This window comes from Camelus ferus, chromosome 34, assembly GCF_009834535.1.
Source record: "Camelus ferus isolate YT-003-E chromosome 34, BCGSAC_Cfer_1.0, whole genome shotgun sequence".
In the NCBI taxonomy this organism is placed as follows: Eukaryota; Metazoa; Chordata; class Mammalia; order Artiodactyla; family Camelidae; genus Camelus; species Camelus ferus.
Window position 1 is genome coordinate 20553948 of NC_045729.1, and position 21546 is coordinate 20575493.

Sequence of the window (21546 nt, forward strand, 5' to 3'; positions counted from 1 at the left end):
CAAGTCGGGGGAGGCCGAGCGCGGGTCACGCGGACTCGAGCGAGAGCGTGTCTGGCGCGTGCGGACATCTGCCCGGATGTCAGCTCTGCTGCTCTCTGTTCAGGTCAGCACCTGTCGTCTCTCGGCCTGTGTTCGGAAGGAACGTGGCCATCAGGTGGCAGTGAGCTGGGTGTGCGCCCGGGAGTGTGAGTTCTGGGCGGCACCCTCAAGGGCAGGTGTTTGCGGGATCAACGAGCGTTCTGGGTCATCTGTTGCGTCTGCTTCCGGGGCCTTTGTTCTGCAGGGAGGGGTCGCTTGGGTTATCTGTAGCATCGGTGCTTGATAAAAAATTTCTAGGAAGCTTTTAGGAAAGCGTGTCTCGCAGCCGAGACGTACTGTTTGCTTAGAAAGGTTTTATGTTCTTGGGGCCAGTGGCTTTCCGTCTGGTTGGTTGGGAGGCCAGGGCTGGCAGTTTGGGGCTAGAATGTGTCCATGGAAAACGTGTGGAGAGTGTTTACTTTGGGCTGAGCGTGAAGTCATCACGGAGGCCTCCGCGCCGCCGGGCATGGGGGAAGGAGCGCTGGAACGCGGCTGGGCGCTCCGGGTGCGGGGCCGCCGGCGCGGAGGGAAGCCCTGTCCCCTGCCGTCCGCTGCCAGGACACCACGGCTCTCACGGGAGCCCCACAGAGCGCCTCTCCTGCCGCCAGCACCTTCCTCTAGTAAGCGAGACCGGACCGTCCGATGAGATGGTTCCTGGAGGAGGCGGGCGGAGCTGAGAGCCGCCTGCTGCTTCCCTGGCTTCTCGCGATATCGCGGGGTCATTATCCTGCTCTTCGGCCGCTGCCCTTTTCCCTTGGCTCCACCAGCAGGTCCGTCTGATGCCCATTTGGGCTTCGTGGCCAGGTTCTCACACGAGCTGCAAGCTCCACCTTGGACGATGTTTGGGGTGTGAGGGTGGCAGCCGCCGCCCATGGGCCACGTGTGGGGTCAGGCCCGGAGCTGGCTCCTGCGCCAAGTGATGACACGGCCACCGGAGTCCACGTGGCCTTCGGAGGCGCAAACGTGTCCCTCAACAGTCAGGAAGCCTTCGCTGTGTCAAGAGAAATACAAGAGGAGTGTGTCACGTGGCCCCTGGGAAGGCCGCCTCTGTTGGTGTCTCTCCTTCCCCGAGCGTCGCCTCCCGCCCCACCCCGTCCTCCCCGAAGAAGCTTCACACTTAATCTGCGGTTTGGAGGAAGAATCCTCGTCTTCTCTGGAAGCCAGAGAAGCTTTGGGTCGACTCTGGGCCCGAGCACAGAGGGGTCTGCTGTCATCTTGGGCCTCAGAGCCCAGGAGGATTAGCAGGGCCTCTGGGGGAGCTGGGCGGGCTGGGGTCTGCGGGGCCCACCCCTCCGGGCTGGAGAGCACGGGGTCCCGGGGTGTCCTCTGGGGTGGGGGTTGCAGAGGGCACAGAGGGGCTCAGCGAGACGCGGCGAGACAGTGGTTTCTCAAGTCGCTCGGCCGAGTGACGCTTGCGCTCTAAAACTGCGCGGTGCTGTTGGTCGCACGGTTTGGACTTCCTTGTGCCGTGTGTTTACAACGGGCGAATCTCACTGTGTGTGAACTGTACCCCAGTGACACTGATTTGAAGAAAAGGGTGACAGCCACATGCCAGCCCACACCTCTCAAGGCTTCCCGGCCTGTCGCTCTGGCCTCCCAGGTGACCGGCGGGGTGGGGCGGGGCAGGGCCGTGGGTGGAGGGAGAGGTGGTCGGAATGGCCAGGGGGTTACAGTAGGAACTGGGGGTGCAGAGAAGAGCGTGGGGGCCTGGAGGGGGTTGCAGTTACTAAGGCAGTGGCTGCCTGTCTCGAGCCGTGGGTTGGGCAGTGACTTTGTCAATTAAGGAAGCGTGCTGGGAAGATGGGGGGTGTCCTTCCATCCTAAATATATGCGTGTGCGCACACATACACACACACAGACACTTCCCAGCTCTGCTGGCTCCGTCCCTGAACTGCCTTTCGGGGATGTGTGCACACACACAGGGTCGTACTTTGAGTCTGATTTTTCTGAGGCAGGGTCTGCCTTCGCCTCCTCGGCCGGCTCCTCTCTGCTCCCCCCTCGGAGCCCCGGCCCCCGTCCGCGGGGTGCGGCAGACACGGGTCTCAGCTGGCAAACTCGGGAGGAGGAGAAACCTGACTTGTTTTTCTTTCTCTAACAGAACATAATGTCTGACCTGAGGCCCCGCCGGGCCCGGTGGTGTCAGCCTCGGCCCGTCCCCTGGGCTTGTGGCTCCGTCTGGGGTCTCCCGGGGTCACCTGCGTTACTGGCCCGGGGGGCAGACACCCCTTGGTGTGCTCCACGCCCGCTGGACCCTCCTGGGAGGCCTTGGACTCTGCGCGCGCAGACGGCGTGGTTCTCCTGTTCCCCACGTCAGGCTCTCTGGGCCGCTTCTGGGGCCGCGGGGGCGGGACGGGCTGAGGATTCCAGGATGCACCCGGGGTCTCACTCATGTTTGCTTCTCACTGGTGCTCCCGAGTCCGTCTTAGGATCTTTGTTGCGTCGCGGTCGCCCAGCAAACTCCTCTGGGGTCTTCCAGACTCGTCTGTGACCTGACCTTTGCCCTGGACCTCAGAAGCCACCTGTCAGACTTCATTTTCTGCACCCCTCTGGGCCATGCCTTCCCTGGGGCAGTGAGGGCCCCGACTGGATGGCCACAGTCTCTAGGAAAACCCCCGAAACGAACAGCTAAGCAGAAGCCACGCTGGCTGATGGGGCAGGAGAGCAGGGGCGCCAGCAGCATGGTCAGGACCTGGCCACTCCCCCCCCCCCCACAGCTGTTGTCCGGTGCCCCTTGGAAGACTTCCACGCCTTGGCTTGGGGCGCGGTCGGTTCCTGGTCTGCCCTCGTCTCTCTGACTCCCCTTCCTGCGTCTGCGGATCTGTGACTGGGCTCTGTCCTGCCCGTCTTCCTTCTGGTTTTCCGTTCTCTCCCTTGGTGAGCTCAGCCGCTTTCCACGATTTTTCATTCCCTTTCTACGTAAATTGTTCCTAGACTTCTGTCCCCAGCTCCAAGCTGGACCGGTATCCTCTGTACCAGCGAGGCCGTTGGGCAGGGCAGTGACTCCCGACCCTTCTTGGTTGTTATAAACGCCTGGAGAGCTTGAACTGCACAGACTCCAGCGTTTTGGAAGCTCTGGTTCAGGTTTGGAGTTCCAGGGCGTGGCCCAGGAGGCTGAGTTTTTAAAATTCCTCCTGCTGGGGGGGCAATGTGGGTCAGTAGGTGCCGTCAGCCAGGAGAAAGACTTGGGGAGAAAGGTCACATTTAAGGGGGAGGGGACGAGGGGGGCAGTTTGGGGTTAAGTGAGGAGCTCCTACAAAATGCAGGCGGATTCGTCCTACGGGGCAGGTGCAGGGCAGGAGCTCGGAGACAGCTGTGTTGGGGAGAGACGGGGTGGGGGGATGGAAAGAACCCCGGGTCTGGCGCCGAGCACCTGCGGCAGGTGCAGCGGGAGAGGTGGGGCAGGTGAGGGGAGGGGCGTGCCCGGCCCCAGGGACGCTTGGCCTGACAGTCGGAGGGAAATCGGGGAGAGCTGTGTCCGAGAAGCTAAGAGAACAGAGTTTAAGCTTAAAGGAGGCACTGGCTGGTGGTTCACACCTGTCTCTCTGGCAGCTCAAGGCCGGACAGTGAGGAGATCTGAGCGTGGGCTCGGTGTGGGAGGAGGGGACACTGACCACGTCTGCAGCCTTGAGGGCCCTGAAACGGGAGGTGCAGACGGCTGTTTCCTGAGCCTTGACTGAAACTCCCCTCGTCACGTGAACGCGGTCCCCAGGTCATTTACGGGCCCCTGCAATGAAGCTTGAGAACCCCCCTCCCCGCCCCCGCGGCTTGCATAGCTTTTGTTTGAATAAGAAGGGGCCGTGTTTGAGATTTGCAAAGGTTAACCGCTGTATACAAAAACAGATGAAAGGCGGGTTTCTTCTGCACAGCACAGGGAGTTCTACTCAGTGTCTTGTAGCCTTTAAAGGAAAAGAATATGAAGACGAATGTATGTATGTGGACGCATGGCTGGGACGTTGCGCTGTGCACCGGAAACCGAGACATTGTAACTGACTGTCCTTCAATTAAAAAAAAAAAAGAAGAGAAAGGGCGTCTCTGGAGCCCTGCTCTGTGTAGTAGGCGCTGCTGCGCCTTCAGCGGTGGTTCCGCAGCCACGGTGGGTGCGTGAGGGTCAGCTGGGAGTCAGAGCGCAGAGCCCCAGGCCCCGCACATCCCGGTCTGTGCGTGCAGGTGGGCCCGGGAGTCGGTGTGTTCACACCCCCCACCCCCCGACGCCAGGGCTCACTGGATGGTCTCTGAGAAGAGAGACCAGGACCTCCGAGGTCCTGGGAGTGGGTCCCCGCCAGCGCGCCCTCTCCCCACGGCTCTCTTTAGGATCCAGACAGAAAGGGGAGCCGCGTCAACTGCCGACAGGGCCCCTCGTGGGGTCCGAGGACGACCTGTTTGTTCAGCAAAGGCGCTGGCACTCTGGAGGGAGCAGCCCCTCCCAGCCGCAGCCCTGCTCCCCGGCCTGACTCGCCCGTTCACTTTCCTCCCCCGTCCCCGTCCTCTCTTCCCAGGAGGTGGAACGTGTGCCCGGCTGAACCGTTACCGGCCTTTTCCTCATCATTTCAGTCCAAGCCTGTGTGTTTGGTGCTCCGTCTAGCATCCACGGTTGCACCCCAATCTGTCATATTTGTTTCCTTTCCTGGTGCCGGCGGAGCAGACGGAAACGTGAACTGGCCCCTTGACGCGACGTTTCTCTCCGCATCCGTCACAGTCCGGTTACGGGCAGTGCCACCCGCCACCCGCCACCCAGAACGTCCTGTATAATAGCGCTCTGACACCCACCCCCGCCCCAGCAGCCGCTCCCCTGCAGGTAAACCGCTCTGTTTCCACGGAGCAGACTCATTGTGCGTGGAAAACTCCCAGCTCTGCAAACCCAGAGGCCCACGCAGACTTGGCTTGGGCTGAACTGTTAAGAGAATATATTTGGCATCTGACCTTGTGCGGAGAACAGGGCTGTGTACTTTCTGGAGCCAGGGCCAGGCTGTCCCCGGAGGTGGAGGGAGGAGGGGTTACTGTGGGGCTGGGGTCAGGGGAGAGGGCGCTGAGTGCCGGGAAGAACGCCGGGGTGCCCAGTTTCCCATTTATGCTGTGAAATGGGGGTGACAGTGGCCACCTCAGCTGGCCGTGGGGGTGAAGTGAGTTAGGGCCGTGGACCCTCCGGGCAGTGTCCGCACGGTCCAGCGTGTGCTGCCTGGAGAGCTCTCAGCAGAGGCTGGGGGCTGCCTCTGTTTGGTCCCAGAGGTGAGCCGCACCAGTGTTCCTGCGGGAGAGCTTTGTTGGGGAGGAAACCCAGAAGGCCTGCTTCTGGCAGCTGCCCCCACCCTGGGACATGGGCAGTATCAGCCCCGCATCCCCTTCCTGGTCCCGCCGCACGGGGTGAGGAGCAGAGGGGCCTGGTGGCTGTGGGGCTGCCCCCGCCCCACAGTGACTGTGCCTGGGACAACCCTGTGCCCCTCCTGGCCACAGCTCGGGAGCCAGGCTGCTCCCGAGCTCTGTGAAGGTTCCCCCTTCCCAGGCCACACCTGGCCGGGGACACCCCCACGGCTGAGGGCCCCTCGAGCTCTGAGATGAGTCGGAGAACTGATCTCAGGCAGGCGTCCGAACGCGCCGGACACGCACACTTTGCACAGACCTGGGCTCGCGCAAGACGCTGACTGTGGTGAGGAGAATCCAGTCCGCGCCACGCACGGGCCGCGGGGTGGGAGGCACGGGGCTCAGTCTGCCTTCTGAGAGGAGAGTCAGCCTGATGTAGGGCCAGGGGAAGGGGTTTCGGTGGAGGGTGGGCCCCCCTCCCAGGGTCCAGCTGGGACCTGGGCAAGGGTGTGACCTGAAAGCCGTTCTGGGGCCGGGGCTGCAGGCGCTGACCGGGGAGGAGAGGCCTGGGCTGCGTGGCCCCCGTCCCTCTCTGAACCTTTCTGTTGTGTGTCTGCTGGCGGTGGGGCAGTGACGCCTGCTCAGTCATAGTGAGTCCCTCTGCGGAACGACCACCAGGCGCCAGCGCTTTGCAAACACGGCTTCTAATCTCCACGACAGTAAGTCACCGTATCTCTTTACTTGTTTACTTGAGGGCAGAGAATTTATCCCTCTGGACGGCTGCTCGGCCCCGGTGCCTCCTACAGGGACTGGCGCACGTCAGGCCCTCGATAAATATTTGTTGAGCGAGTGGATGGGGGGGGATGGACCCCGCCAGATGGCGTCCCCTGAGGTCACAGAAGCACAGTGACTGGTGGCTGAGGGCCGAGCGTCACACGGACCCAGGGCTGTGTGGGGGGTGGAGGCTTCGCCCTGTTCTCCGGAAGTTTCGGGGCCCAGGAGACGCAGTGTGAAGGTGTCTCCGGGGTTAAACACCCCTAACGGCAGTCACTGGTGTTTTAAAGAATCAGCTTGGTTCTCTGGCAGGTGACCTGGGCGCAGCTGAGGCCGCCGAAGGCACCCGGGTCGCGCGCTGCAGGGCTTGGAGCTCTGACTCGGTGACCGTGGCTCACGTGTCGGCTCTGTGTGCGGACGCTGCCCAAGGGCCTGAAGTGTCTCAGTAACCCTGCGAGACCATCCTGTTGCCCTCCCGCTTCACGGGTGAGGACGGTGCCGCTCGGAGAAGGGAGACGCTCTGCCCTTGAAACGCAGACGACGCTGTGCTGTGGGTGCAGGCGTGTGTCCTTCACGTCACGGGACAGCGGCCTCCGGGTGCGGAGGTGTCCAGGGCTCCCTGGGCTGCGTGGGGGCTGTGACCCTCCCACCGCCACCCTCACAGACAGCACGAGGCTTAGAACCGCCCGCCCCCAGGCCCGCTGCCCTCAGGAGAGAGGACGGGGTGTGGGGAGGCCAGTGCGGCAGGGACCGGGCTCTCCGGTGGACGGAGGGTCCCGCACGGAGGCCGCTTCACCCTGCGGGCGCAGCTCTGAGTGCGGGGCGCCCCTCCCTCGAGGTTCCAGAGGAGGAGGCCTGGCCTGCTCTGCACTTGCCCGAGGACAGGGCGAGAGGGACGCGGCTTTGAAGTCTGAGTAGGTGACACCTTTTGCTCTATTTTTATCCATTTGTGTTCATTTTGGGCGAGAAATGTTCCATATATACTTTCACACTCCAGGTAATGGAACCCTTCTCATGTACCAGCTCCTTTTAACCTAAGTATATTTGAGGAAAGTCTTTCTAGAATATAAAATTCGAATCCTTGGATCCTTACAAGAAAATTGGGGGCACAGTCATCCTTTTTCCGGGACTGCACTGTCCTCGGGCATCTCAAGTGTGGGACCTGCTGTGAGGCTGTGACGCCTTTGTGGGGAGGGGAGCGGAGGACGTGTGGTCCCGGAGCTGGGGTCCGGGAGGGCCCGTGTGATGCTCAGGGCCCGCCGCTGCGGGCGTCAGCCGGCTCCGGCCCCGGCCTGCCCGTGGGGCACGCTGCCCGCGCCTGTGGGCCTGGAGCCAGGTCGCAGACCCTTGCAGCCGGTCGTGTGCTGAGTGGGAGCAGTGGGTCTGCACTGAGGAGCTCCCTTAGCGGTGAAGTGCACCGGCCCTAACGGTGGATTTGGGGACGCTGATTTTGGCTTCTCCGAAGCCTTTCTTCCCCTCCTTTCCCTTTGTTCTTACCGGTTTCTGCGTGATTGAAGCTGTCAGATCAGCCGTCCGACTAGCTGTAACAGTAACGTCCACGCTCGCCAGCCGCCCTGCGGCGGCAGCGTTCTGAGAGCGAGGCCGTGCTGACTCACCGGGAGACCCCTGGACTGTTGGAGGCCTTTCATTTCAGGGGGAGGAGAGTGAGGCACAGAGAAGTGAATTAGCTCGGCCAGGCCGCACAGCCCAGGTGTGCCTCCCAGTCCCTGCCTTAGTGCCCCGTGGCCCCCCAAGGCCTGCAAGGGGGGCATTTGCTTCAGTCACTGGGCCTCGCCCTGCGTGTGTGGGACAACCGCGTCGGTCCCTCCACCAGTAACCGCGGGGGCCGTTGTGTGTGTGAGACACTGGTGCCACCTAGAAGGCGTGGGGGCGGGTGCGCGGGGCCGTGATGCTCGAAGCACGGGGGATTCTGACAGTGGCGACGTCCCTGGGCTGGGCTCATTGTCCCGGGTTCCAGCTCCATCAGGACTGGCCTTGTCACCCCACCTCCTAGACTCGAGGCTCCTGGGCTGTGAAACAGGGGTGGTAACCCCGTCTGCAGCGTCGGGCCCAGAGGAGAGGGCGCTGCGGGAAGGCCAGCGGCTGTGAATGGAGCCCAGTTCTCACGGCGACGGTCACCGCTGTCGTCACTGGAGCAGACGCATACGCTGACCCCCTCCTGGCGTGTTCCCCTGTGAACTTTCCCTCGGCCTCCTCTCAAGATAACTTGGGGATGAGAGCACAGGCTGAAATCCAGATTTAGTTCCTGACCTTTCCAGGCCGGATGGGAGCCGTGTGGCTGCAGAGGCGGGTGGGGCGTCGGGCCAACTTACTTCCCGTGGGGGCCCGGCCCGTCCCCTCGCATGGGGGCCCTGGGGCAGCTGGTCCGGTCCTCCTCTCGGTCCCCCTCCCAGCATGGGGGTGGGGCAGGTGCGGTCCTACCACCTGCCTGGCCCGCCTCAAACATACGGGACTGTTGGAAACACAAGCCTGTCTGTCTGCGCTCTGGGCACCCTGTCAGGGCCGGAACCGGCCTGAGTCTCTGAGTCCGTGGAAACAGGGTGTGGCCTGGACAAGGAGGGCGGCTGTCGGGCTTTGCGGCTTCTGCACAGCCTTCCACCGGCCGGACTTCCACTGGGTCAGGCCCTCGCGGGCCCAGGTGCACAGACCGCAGAGCCGCGGGTGCCGGCAGAGGGCCGCGCGTGGACACGGCTCAGAGGACGCGTGTGCCGGGCGGGCTAGCCCCTCTCCCCACCCCCGGGACAGTGAGCAGTGACATGGGCCACGGGGAGGCCGCCAGGTCCGGAGCTGCAGGCGAGGAGGTTGGGAGGAGGGATCCAGGCACAGGCCGCGGGGGGTCGGGGTCTGCTCTGAGTAGGGTGGGGGGCAGTCCCCGCTGATCAGCCCGGGGAGCAGGACATGTCCCAGAGAGTGCTGGAAGGTGAACAGAGGGGGTGACGGTCATCGCTCCCACTCACCGTCCCAGGAGTGGCACCTGCTGGGCCTGGGCAGATCCTGTCGGAGAGGAAAGCCTGGCAGGTGTGGTCACAGCATCGCTTCTCGGGGTCCCGTGAGGACGCCTGGGGGACACGGAGGCCAGGCTCCTCGGGGCCGCAGTCCTGACCGCTCTGCACGCGTGGTCTTGGCGCCGCAGCCCCCCCACCATCACCTGGCAGCTTGTCCACACCCAGGTTCCTGAGGGAGCCGCCTGCCATCCCACGCGGGGCCTGAGTGTCCGTCCCCCCGCAGCGGCCTCTCCGGGCTGACGGCACCGGATCCCGCTTTCCAGAGGGAGGACCCGCGGGCGTGCTCAGCGCACAAGCTAGTTTCAGGGCTTGACGGACGAGGAGGAGGATCCGGAAAAGACCTGTGTCCCCCGTGCTCCCTTTCAGGTTGAGGGACTCTGTCGAGGGGCCTCGTGACGTGGGAGTTCCTGGCTCTTGCGAGCTGTGGGGGAGGTGATGCTTGTCCTGAAGCTCCCTGACTTCTCACCCACCCCACCCAGCGCCCAGCAGGACATGCTGTCTACGTGGACGGCTGTGTCTTCAGTTTTGAAGCTGCTTGAGGACGTTTGACTATAAATTTGTAACCACTGCGTTTGACCCTTAGGGGCTGGTTCACTGTCTGCCCACATGCAGCTGAGCGGAGCCCCGCAGTCGCCTGTGGCCGGCACGGGGTGGGTGTACAGGGCAAATGCGCCCCTCCACCGGCGTGGAGAAAACGGGGCTGAGACACGGGAAGGGGAGGGGCTGAACGCAGGGCTCCGAGATCCCGACGTGGTTGGTGGAGCCTGGAAGGCAGCAGGTGAATCGTGTGAGCTGGGAAAGTAAATGAGGTTTTCCTCCGAGAAGTGGTTCTCAGGTGAAGCCGGCAGTCGAGAGAGTCTGGGTGAGAAAACAGGAGACATGGTTCCTGCAAAAGGTGCGATTCTGACACAGAGACGTGAGTCCTCAAGGTTCAGCCCAAGAACGATCTTGGAGCGACCTGCGCGCATTTATCAGCAAATCCCCACTGACACCTGCTGCGTGTGGGCCGCAGTGCTCACCGCGGACGCCCTCACGGGGCGTCCTTCTCAGGGGCAGAGCACCAGCGCCCAGTTCAAAAAGTAATTATTCAATTGTGATTGGCCTCTAAATTACGCACACTTACGTTGGGCGTGACTGCGTTCGTTTTAAATGAGTGTTTCACGGGGGCTACCGAGAAAACCGCGAAGTAGAATCCCGTTGTTGGGGAAGGGAGGCTGTGTCATCCTGTCCCTTAGACTGTGACGAGAAGACGTCCTAGGGTAGATGGTGGAACTCTCGCTCCAGGTGAAGGGCCCCGGGTCGGGAAACTTGAGACTTGCCGAGTTCAAGGAGGGAGGGGAAGGGGTGGGTTGCAACTGCTCGAGGGCAGGCGCACCTGCCGCCAGGAGCAAGGACAGGGTCCCGGAGGCAGACTGGTCGCCTCTCTGCCACGCTGGGCCAGGAGGGCAGCGCTGCTCTGGAGAGACTGGTCCGCGGGGAAGCGCGTGCCCGCAGCCACGTCTCTGCGCTCAGAAGCGCGTCCCTCTGCCGGGCCGACGTGCTGCCTCACCTCGCAGGGCGAGCTGAAACTCTGATTGCCGGAGTCGTTTTTGCTCCCCGCGTCTCCAGCCGTTTTTAGTAGAGCTTGTTTATTTTTGTAAAAACAATTTTTATGGTCGTTTTTATCCTTCTGGACTCAAGAGGGTTTTCTGCCTGAATAATGTTTTCTCTTCCTTTTCTCCAGAGTAGGAATCTTGGTCTTGGCCTCTTGGAGCAAAATCATAAAACTCTCTGTTTACTCTGGTGGCCCTTTGCTTATGTTAAAGCTGTTTTATCTCAAACATGTGCGATTCTGTAAGTCAGGTCAGCTTTTCGGAAACCAGTGGATTCCTGAGGTCGGACGTCTCGTGGTCAGGGCACACCTCGTCCTGCACTTGTCAGTCTGCTTCACTCACTTTTTTATCCTCCACTCGTTCGATGACCGTCTGTGGACGCAGCCGCGTGCCAGGCGGCGGGCCGGGGCACCGGGCCACGGGGACGTCGTGGGGAGCGCCGGGTGAGGGTCCACGACTGTAAATGTGGGGCGGGCGTGGGTTTCCCTGCGCTGGTGTTTCCCACCCGAATTCGCCCGAAGGCCCCCCTGGCGCTGCAGAGTCTGGGAGGCTGCGCTGCCTGGAGGAGGCGGTGCAGGCTGGGGCTGGCGGTCTCCCCAGCCTCGCCTCCACCTGTGACTTGGAGCGAGTCACACCGAACTGAACGCTGGGCTTTCCGGGATGGGTGTCAGCTCATCAGAGAGACTGTTTCTGAAAGCTCCCCGAAAATGTGCAGCATTTTTCAGACAGAAAGTACTGTTGCTTTTACGAGGGCCTCCGAATGCCTCCGCGGGCTGGGGCGGCAGGGGAGACACATCGTGACCACCTGAGGCTCCGCCGCTCCGCATTGTGGGCGCGTGGGGACCCGACACGGAGGCTTGGGGTCCCCGCCCTCGGGGGGGGTAGATCTGACTCGGCAGGACGAGGGAATCGTGCCAAGGTTGTGGGGGGGAGGGGCCGCCGGGGATCTCCCCCCTTTCTCGTCGTCGGAACCGGCAGAGTCACCTCCTCGCAATCACCCTTAATAAAATGTTCGCAGAGCAGCGTGCGAGGCAGAGGGCAGGCAGGTCGGCGGGGAGTCAGGGTGTCGCAGGGAAGGATGACAAAGGCGACCAGCTCCTTGCCCTGGCGGAGGATGCAGGAGGGCGGGGGTCAGAGGCTGTTGCCCTGGAGGAAGGGCAGGGTCCAGACAGAAGCAGAACCATCTGGAAAGCCAGTCCCTGGTTCTCCTCGCTGATGGGTTTAATAATCCTGTTTCCTGTGAAACTGGAAGAGATGCTCTCGACGCTGCGTCTGCCTGCTGGTGGGGAGGGCACGTGCCTCCCATCACGTCAGCCTTGTCAGCCTTCCCTCCTTCTCGGGCCTTTGGGTGACTCTCCTGAGGCTCTGCTGAGTCATTCAAGGTTAAGGTCTAGGGACTAATGTGACCCCCGTGGGGCCAGCGTCGGGCACGTGGGAGAGGGCAGCCGGAGTCCACCCAGACCTGGGCAGAGCGCGCGGGCCGACGTGCCCCCTGGGTCGGAGCACACTCACTTCCCTGGAGTCCTGTGTGCTCCGTGCCCTCCCGCTGCAGGCCTGCACAGTTCAGGACCAGGACGGCATCTGTGGAAGCGAACGTGGCTCCCGGAGACAGGGAGGCGACCCCGAGGCACTGAGGTGCCTTTGTTTGGGTTTCAGAAGCTCCAAAGGAACCGAGCCGTTTGGCTGAGTTTCAAGAGATCGGGCGGACCTGGGAGGAAATGGCAGTCAGAGTCGGGGCGCCGTCCAGCCCGGCCCCTCCCAGACAGCTGTATCCCCCTGACGTTCACACGACGCGAGCGTCGTCGACAGCTTCCTCAGACGACCAAATACGGGCAGAGCAGACGCTCGGCTTGGCTGGTGTCGGGGACCCACCAACGCTGCGTGCCGTCAGCCCTTCCCGGCGGCCGCCGCTCTGCGCCGTGTTAACTTCCTTCCACCGACCGGCTGTTGAGAGGAAGCCGGAGGCTGAGGCCGAGGGGGGGCCCGGACGCGCTGAGGGGCCCGGCAGGAGTGGGAGGAGGGGAGGGCGCGCCTCTCCCGGGACAGGGGTTCCGAAACCAAGCCCGCCGGCAGGGGGAGGGGGGGCCCGTGACCTACAAAGCGCGCGGGCCGTCCCCTTCCCAGGCCGTTCTGGGGCCATCTGTGGGCGATCAAACAGGCGGCAGGCTTTGTCCCAGGAGAGCCGTTCCGTGAGACTCGCCCTAACACCTGGGTTTCCGTGGCCTCAGTCCCCGACCCCCCGATTCCCGCTGTCACCGTGCGGGGCCCCTGGAAGGCGGCGTGCCGTCAGCACGTCTGGGACAGCCGGGCGGCGCTGGGCGGGGCAGAGGTTTGTGCGACTTCTGGGGCTTTTTATTTACTATTACGGTCACACACACATATGTGCTCGTATGAAACCTGTCAGGCCTTTCGATGCTTTCTGAAGGAATTGGCACCATAAAGTGTTAAAGAAATCGCAGTCTCTGCAGGGACTTCGGAGTGGAGGTAGAGGCGGGAGACGGCCCAAATGTGTCACGTCGCAGCAAGCCCGCCGTCCACACAGCCCCAGAAACCCCCGGTAAATCTCGTGACAGGCAGCCCTGCCCGCCTGACAGTCTCTTTGGGAGCGTCGGCTCTGCCCTCGTACTCAAACACTGCATTGAAAAGACCTGCACAGCGACACCGACCCACCGATGGGCAAGGCAGCATCGGAGCTTGTCTTCCGGCCCCGCGCGAAGCTTCCACGTGCTAAGCCCGCTGCCCACGTTTGCGTATTTAACCGGGCCGCGTGGCCAGGGCTCTGGTTTCCGGGACGCGTTGCAGTCCAGACGTTCTGACCCACCTCCTCCTTTAATCAGACTGATAACGGTCACCGCGGTTTTAATTCCGGAGCAGGCGTCCTGTGCCAGGAGTTCTTGTCTTTACGGGGACTCTGCGACTCTGGGGTGTTCAGCTCTCGTTTGCGGACGAGGAAGCAGGTTAGAGGCAGGGTGACCCAGCCAGGGCCACACAGCGAGGCCACGGCCTGGGGGAGTGGGGATTTGAACTGTGTTCCTGTGACTCTAAGTGCCCGTTCTTTCCTGCGTGTGAAATGTTTGCCAGTGTGTCCACCCCAGATACGTTACCAAAGGGGCCCGAGGGGCGGGGAGAGGGGTCTGGTGTCCGAGACCACAAGAGGGGCTCCCTCCCCGGGGCTGGGGGCTGTGCCCTGGGACGTGGGCGTCCTCAGGCCCTGAGCGCGACTGGAAGCCCCCTCCGGGCAGGCTGGCGGGTGTCCGCGGGGCTCCCTGCTCGGCATCCCGTCTGGACCAGCCCTGAAACTGGCTCTCGGCCTTTCCAGCGGAGGCTCCGCGTGGGGCTTGGTGTTTCCCGGGGTCATCTGGGAAGATGTGGTCTTGGCGGCCTTGCAGGATGTCATTGGGGCTTGCGTGGCGTGAACTCAGACACTGACGAGTCTGCTGGGCCTGAGAGCCCACGGGTGGCGTTTGAAGGTCTGAGGCTGAGGCAGTCACGGCGGCTCCGACCCATCGTGGGATTGTGTGCTTTGTCCCGAGAGCCCTTGGGAACGCTCGGTAGACGCACGTGTCTGGCCCCCCGCCAGGCCGGTGCGAGGATTCAGGCTCAGGGAGCTTCCCTTCTGGGCCCAAAGCTCAGGGCGCGAGAGGGAGAAAGGGAGGGAGGGAGACGGAGGCCCAGCAAAGCGGCACGGGGCCGCCACCGTCCTCTCCCCGGACCGGCTTCAGAAGCCCGCGCCCCATTCACTGTTCTGATTTGGGAACATGGGGACTGTCCCCACTGACGGTGCCTGGAGAGCGGGAGTCTGGGCAGGTCCCACTGTAGGAATCTTCTAGAAGCAGAGGGCAGGCTGCTGTCTCCTCTGGTTTGCAGCCGCATCTTGATTTCCTGACTCTTTGTGACCGTCCAGCCCACCAGACAGTTTCTTTGGTCAGGGCTGCCCTTGACAAGGAGACAGTGGCCTGAGGTGCAGGGGAGAGGCTGGTGTCCACTGAGGGCCGCAGGGGGGGCCTCCCCACGGGGCCTGTGCGGGCCCCAGAGCAGGGGATGTGGGCCCAGCAGTGCCTCCAGGATCCAGACGAGTTTATGAGTCAAGACAGGACCATCGGCAGGAAGCAGGGAGCAGGACCCAGGTTGCAACAAGTGGTGATGGGATCTCGGGCACGGAGGCCACTTGGCCGGGGCCCAGCAGGGAGGGTGGGCAGCAGAGAGCGGGACGTGGGGACGGAATCTGGGTGGTGAGAGAGAAAGGGGCTGGCACCCCGACATCAGCCGAGGGCTTCCAGTGCTGCCGAGGAGCTGGCGTCCGGTCCCGGTCTGGCTGCCCAGAGTTCAGGGTGGACGCGAGTCAGGGTCTGGCTGGAACGTGACAGTGAAGAGGCAGAGAGGACGGGATCCTGGCCTTGGTCTCCAGGGGAGCCATTGCTTGGAAGATGTGCCCCCGACTGACTGACAACAGGACTCACGGAATGCACGTTCCCCACCCCCTGGGGACCTCGCAGAGCGAAGATGGAGCGGAAGACGAGTGCTCTCCCGTGGGGAGGGGGAGCCCGCCCATGTGGCGATGGCCATCCACGTGGTGACGTCCACGTGGGGCTTCCTGGCCACAAAGCAGCCTGATGACGGCCACGCAGCCCCCCTTCTAGAAAGTTAAGTGGATTTAAAACGGGTGGGGCTGATTTTGTCACGTCCGTGAGCCCTGACGCAGAGGGTGTCCGGGGGAACCGTGCGTGGCTGGCGTGCGGTGAGTGATTATTTAAGGTGGTGTTTTAAACACAGCGACACAGACTCAGAATTTCACTGGCAAGTTGGAGTTTTCAGTTTCCTTCTGCGTCCCTGCTTCTCGGCGGGGGGCCTCTCCACCCTCCTGTCTTCCTGATCTCTTAGCAGTGCCTCTCCAATGACATGGGACACACGGTGCTACGTTACCCCAGTGGTGCCCAGGGCCTGAGGCGGCTGGCGCCGTGGTGTCCTGCGTGCTTCCTCGCGTTGGCCTGGCTTTCACGGCTGCGTTCACTGTTGGTCTGCCTTTGACAGCCGTGCAGCGGGCGAGTGACAGTCACCCATCTCACTGGGTCCCCCGAACTCACCTGCTTTGTCGACAGCAGTGCTCTGGGCTTCCACGGGGAGGAAGGGCTGGGGTCTGCCTTCTCGGGAGCAGGCACTCGAGCCCGGGTCCTGCGTAGACGGCTGAATGTACTTGGCGGAACGTGAAGTGTTAACCCTCAGAGAAGCTGACTGGCCCGGGTCCCTCCAGGCCCCACCACCTAGTCTCCCGCACCTCCAGGTCCCCTCGCTCCTGCGTGCCCCTGCCCCCCCAGACGCTGGCCGCAGTCCTTTTAAACTCACGGAGGAAGGAAGGCACTGCCTGCTCCCGGGACGCCCCCGAGGCCCCCTCTCCGACCGGGAGGTTCCACGTAAGGCCTGCAGCCGCCCCCCTGGAGGGTCCCCGGGCTCCCCACTTGGAGTCTTGGGCTCTTCCTGCCCCCTGGGGGCTTAGCCACCTGCCCCAGGGACAGCCCCACTTAGCAAACAACGGCCAGGAGACCCTGCTCCCACCCCAGTTGTGTGGCCGGTGGCCGGCAGGCAGTGAGGTGGGTTCGCAGGAAGGGCAGCTCCGAGGCCCGGGATTCTGGCTGGAGACGGGGCGGGCGATGGGAGAAGGGGGTGCCAGACGGACGTGCCTTGGGTGAAGCAGGCTGCCCCTCCGCAGGCCAGGTGGCCGTGGTGGCTGCTGCTTCCAGCGTCCTGGTGGCCCCTCGCCCAGTCGGGGCAGTGGGGCATTAGAGGGAGGACGCCGGGTTCCCAGCCGGGAGCGTGGCTTTGGGTTTCCAGTTACGGCTCTGCCAAGGACGGGGCCCGGGGCAGGGTCATCGAGGGCCCCCCGTGGTTCACACCGTCTCCTCCCTCCCCGCCTAGGCCCAGGGTGTCCCCTCGGGAGTCCGACTCCCTCTGTGCTGTTCCCTCATGGCTCCCCGTGTCACCCTGGCCGCCAAGGAGACAGGATAGTGGGTGGGGTGCTTGTGGCCACTTGCGGTCCAGGTGACAAGGGCCCCGAGCCAGGCGGGGGCCCCAGGCTGCTTCCCGAGCGGCTCTGTGCTCTCCAAGGACCCGTCTTGCCTGCTCGGGAGCAGGTGCCGCCCCTGTTTACAGGTTGTGAGGAGAGGAGGGGACCTGGTGAGCCCCAGGCCGCGGGGGGAGATGCTGCTGCTGTGGACGGGGGTGGGGTGTCTGCTCCAGTCATGACCACGCCCGCGCAGAGACACACACACACACACACACACACACACAGTCACACCCTGGTGTGTGAACGGCCCGGTTCTGCGTGGAGAACACGGAGCAGGAAGCCATGTGCCGTGGTGGCTGTCCCCTGGGCGGGGGGCTGGTGCCCGTGTGGACCACAGGGGTCAGCGTCTGCGTCTCCAGGATCTGAGAGGTCACGTGGCGCGCCTGCCCCCGCAGACGGAGGGCACAAAGGCCAACGAGCCTCGTGACTCAGACGAATCACCTCCCTCCCTTGGCCTTCAGTTCCCTTCCCGAGAAGGAAGACCGCCCCACGGGCTCCCTAAGGGCCCCTCAGGGGCTCTACCAAGTGGGGTTTAATCGCCATTTTCTCCCCGTTTCTTGGCCTCCTCGGAACTGCCTGGAATGGCTGGCCTGTCTGCTGAGGCGAGTCTGCCCTCGGTCCATTTCCTCGTATTGAGAGTCACCAGAGGAGGACTCGCGGCTCCCGGGGCCTTGGCTGCCCGGGAGAACGTGCTGGGTTGTGAGCAGACACCGCTGCCTCTCGGGGGCATTACCGGTTCCGGTCCGAGTGTCTCCTGATGGAAAATAGGCCCTGGGACAAGCGCTGACCCGCCCAGAGCTGGGAGGATGAGCTGGACTCCCTGCCAAGCCGTCTCGAGGCGCTTTCCACCCACTGGGAAAAGTCTGATTATGGTTCAGGCTTCCGAGAGAAATATTTGTGCACCTGAGGACTTTCCCTCTTAAACTTCGAGCAGATCACTGAACTTCTCTTCCCTCGCAGCCCCTCCATCAGCCCTGACAGCTCTTGTGTTTATCAGTAACGTTGCAGAGAGCTTTTCACGGAAGGGTAAAGATGTGGGGCCGAGGCTGCATCCGACAAGACAGAGGAGGCGTGCAGTGCGTTCTGTTCACGGGACGCTAAGCCCTGGCAGAGCCAGACTGCCCTTTAAGGCGGTACGTTCACGCACGGGGCCGCCATCAGGGAAAGTGGGGAAGTGGTGCTGATGGGGGCGGATGGGGTCGTGGCGGTGGCGGGGACACCGGGAGGCGTCTGGGTGCCGGCAGGGGTGTGTCTCTTGATCAGGACGCTAGTTACGTGAGAGTTTGCTTTACAATTATTCATTAATCTGTAAAAATGTGTTTTATTCACTGTTCCAAATATATGTTATATTTTATAAAAATAGAATAAAGTATGGTAATGAGGAAGAAAAGCCCACGGTAGTTTAGAAATTCCGATTGAATGCTCTCTTCCAAAACCACGCGAAAATTATGATAAAGTGATCTTTAAAAAAACGCATCAGCCACAGAGATAAAACGAGTGGAAAAGAAGACAGCAGAAGCCACACGTGTGCGTCCGTGCGGGCGTGTGTCCGAGGGCTGCGTTTCTTTGTTCATTTCGTGTGTTTGAAGTTTTCTCGGAGGCCCCGTTGGGCCTGGGAGTTTGCCTTGGCCCTTGATGACCACGCAGCTGCAGCCGACCGCTTGATGTGGCCGCGCTTCTCCGGGGCTTTGGTAGAGGCCTGCGTGTCCTGCGGGGTCTGCTCGGACCAGCGTCCCGGAGGTTGGTCAGGTGACCAGTGCCCAGTGCCTCCCCCAGGGTTCCCACGGAGACTCGGCACAGCGGACGTGGACGCACGCGCCCTGCTCCGGCCAGGCTCTGGGGGCAGAGGGCGCGCACCTCTTCTAAGGCAGTGTTGATGCCCACTTCACCCCAGAAGCCACGCCCTCCTTGACCGTGGTGCTGGGTCAAGGTTGAGCTGCATCCAGAGTTTGCCAGAGCGGCCCTGCCTCCGTGGTCCCAGCGGCAGCAGGCAGAGGGTCACCGGTGGCTTTGCAGGCTGCAGAGACGGACAGGCAGGAGCCGGCCTTGCCCGTGTGAGACAGTGGGCTCCTGAGCTGAGACGAGGAATGTGAGATGAGAGAACGTGTGGCTCACGACTCCCCAAAGGCGGAACCAGTGGTCAGAGAACTTCGGAAGTGGCGGCGAAAATGGGGCTGAAAAGTGGTGAACTGGTTTCAAGTCTGGTTAAGAAATACTTTGCTCCCTGCTGCCCGCCCCCGTGCCAGCAGCCAGCACTCCCCCCACTTCAGCAGGAGGCCGGAGGGTTGCGCTCTCCCGCGGACCGGGAGGAGCCTGGCTTGGGCGTGGCTGGGACCCCCAGGGCAGGCTGCCGGCGGGGAGTGCGGGCTGAGACTTCCCGGCTGTGCCCTCGCTGGGCTCGCACAGGCAGGAGATGAGAGCCTCCTCCTGGCGGCCTTCAGGCTGGTGGACCCTGGTCTAGCCCGGAGAAAGGCCTAGACCCTGCGGACCGGTTCAGCTGCGGCCTCTCTGGCCGAGTCTAGCTGGCAAGCCCCACTCGCCACCCGTCAGTTCTCTGTGTCTCACTCTTATATATGATCAGTCAATTAAGGACACCTAAATATTTGAGGAAGTCCCTTAAAATGAAAATAGAAACCAAAGCAAACAAGCAAAGGATGCATATTTAAAACAGAATATGAAAGAAGAAACCTTAAAAAAACCCCAAACCGCCACCACCAACATTCTTTCTGTCTTCGGAGAGATGAGAGATGCTACTTGCCTGAAACAGCAACTGATTTCTATGCAGAAGGAACACTGAAGAAACGAAAAGGGACTCTTAGAAATTAAAAGTGTTGTCGCTGAGGGCTGTGAGTCATTGGAAGACCAAATTAATGAATCTCCAGGAAAGTAGGGTGAAAAAAAAATACCAGAGCTGGAAATTAGGAGAAAAATAAGACAGTGAGACCACCACGCCGAGAAGTCGCGCGTCTGAACGCCGGGCGTCCCAGGAGGAGGCGACACTGGGGGGGGGGACCATCAGGGGGACACTCCAGGGTCTCTCCTGCAACGACAGGGCATTCGTTTGCAGGCTGAAGGGCCACACCAGACAGCACCGCGTGTGAAAGCGTCAGAGAAGCGGGACAGTCGGGCACTCTTGCGCGTTCTGGAGAGCTTTTCCTGCGTGGCGTTGCGTGACTACAATTCATCACAAAGGATCAGGGATCGGCCTGGCTCCTGATGCTCCAACCCGGGAGGCTAGAACTAGCGGCGCAGTGCCCTCGAGATTCTGAAGGGACGCGGTCGCCAGCTGGGAATTTTATACCCAACCAGACTGCCCCTCGGGCACCGAGTGGAACACACGTCGTCAGACGAGTAAGGTCTCAGCAGGAACAACCACAGAAACAACGAAGGGAACCCCAGACCCAGACCAGGACCAAATGAGCTCCACGCGGAGAGGCACTAACAGGAGCTCTCCATCCCGGGGGGGGGGGGGGGGGCCAAGGGAAACGGGGTTCGGGGAACGCCGGCCCCAGCACAGGAGACAGGCAGAGAGCCCTTGTGAGGGGCCTTTGTGGTCACCACGACGCAGAAGAAGGGGCAGGTCCTGAGGAGGGGGCCGGAGGGGCGTCGCAGAGGCCCGCCCTCGCTGCCCGTGGCGGGAGCCTGCAGCTTGGCAGGAAGCTCCGTAAGTCTATGGCCTAAAAGCGTCGGATTAACGCCTCAAAGAAGCAGCTAAGGAGCTGACACGGTGCTTGCTGCGGGGAGGAGGTGGGGCGGTCAGGACGAGAGCTGCAGATTTGTTTGTGTTTCGTTCGTTTGTTTTACAATGAGCCTTTGAGAGCCGTTTGACGCTACGGTGAGTGGACGTAAAGCAGATAAAAATGAAAGCTGGACAAAGGTAATAGCTCGTTGCCGAGAGGGGGCCTCCTCCTTCAGAGTCACTTCCCGTAGGACCAGAGTCCTGTGTCCACTTGCTTACTCAACGTGCCTCGTCTCGAGCCTCTGCCACGTGCCGGGCATGGGGAAGTTTCTCTTTTCAGAGCTTGTCCTCTGCGTTGCTCCTGTCTGGGCCTTCTTGCTGGTGGCCTGTCCTGTCCCCTCCGTCCCGTTTCTGGGGGTGTGGCTGTTGCTCTGACGCAGTGTCGCAAGGGCCAGGCGTGCGTCCTTCATGCTCTCTAATGGCGCGTTGTCTGGGGCGATGCGTTTTGCTTTTTCTCCTGAAGGGAAGAAGCAGGTCGCTGGCTGGGCCCAGGCTGGGTCATCCGCTGTGCACAGTGCCTGGCGTGTCGGGGGCCCTCGGCTCTGACGAGCACGGCAGCTCTGGCGTGAGCCCTCCGGCCTCTCCTCCTCCAGGTGGACCGAACCTGACCTGCCCGCCTCCCCAGCTCACCCTGCAGCTCAGGCACAGCAGGGCCGCGACGGCGGGCAGCTGCAGCCCCCGTGACCCCCCAGGACATACACGTCTGCTACCTGGCATCTAATTATTTGAGACTCAATTCTTTGAGTCTTAACGGATATCTGGAATTTCAGGAGCGCACGAAGGCCTCTAGGAGGGAAGATGCTGTGAGCCGCGCTCGTGGTCATTCCCGGCCTGGCGTCTCCAGGCTCTAATGTCTCATAAAGGCGTCGTGATGGCCACAGCGCTTTTTAATATTTCAAACCCCTAATGGAAACTGCCCACTTATTCGCGACCAGGCTCTGAAGAGTCACAGATGAGTCAGGGCTCTGTGCTCTCAGT

The 21546-nt window shown here is 62.2% G+C and overlaps 1 protein-coding gene across 1 annotated transcript in view; it reads left to right on the forward strand.

Annotated features, from left to right (window-relative positions):
• Positions 1-21546, forward strand: part of CACNA1C (calcium voltage-gated channel subunit alpha1 C) — a 327004-nt gene that overhangs the window by 6949 nt on the left and 298509 nt on the right.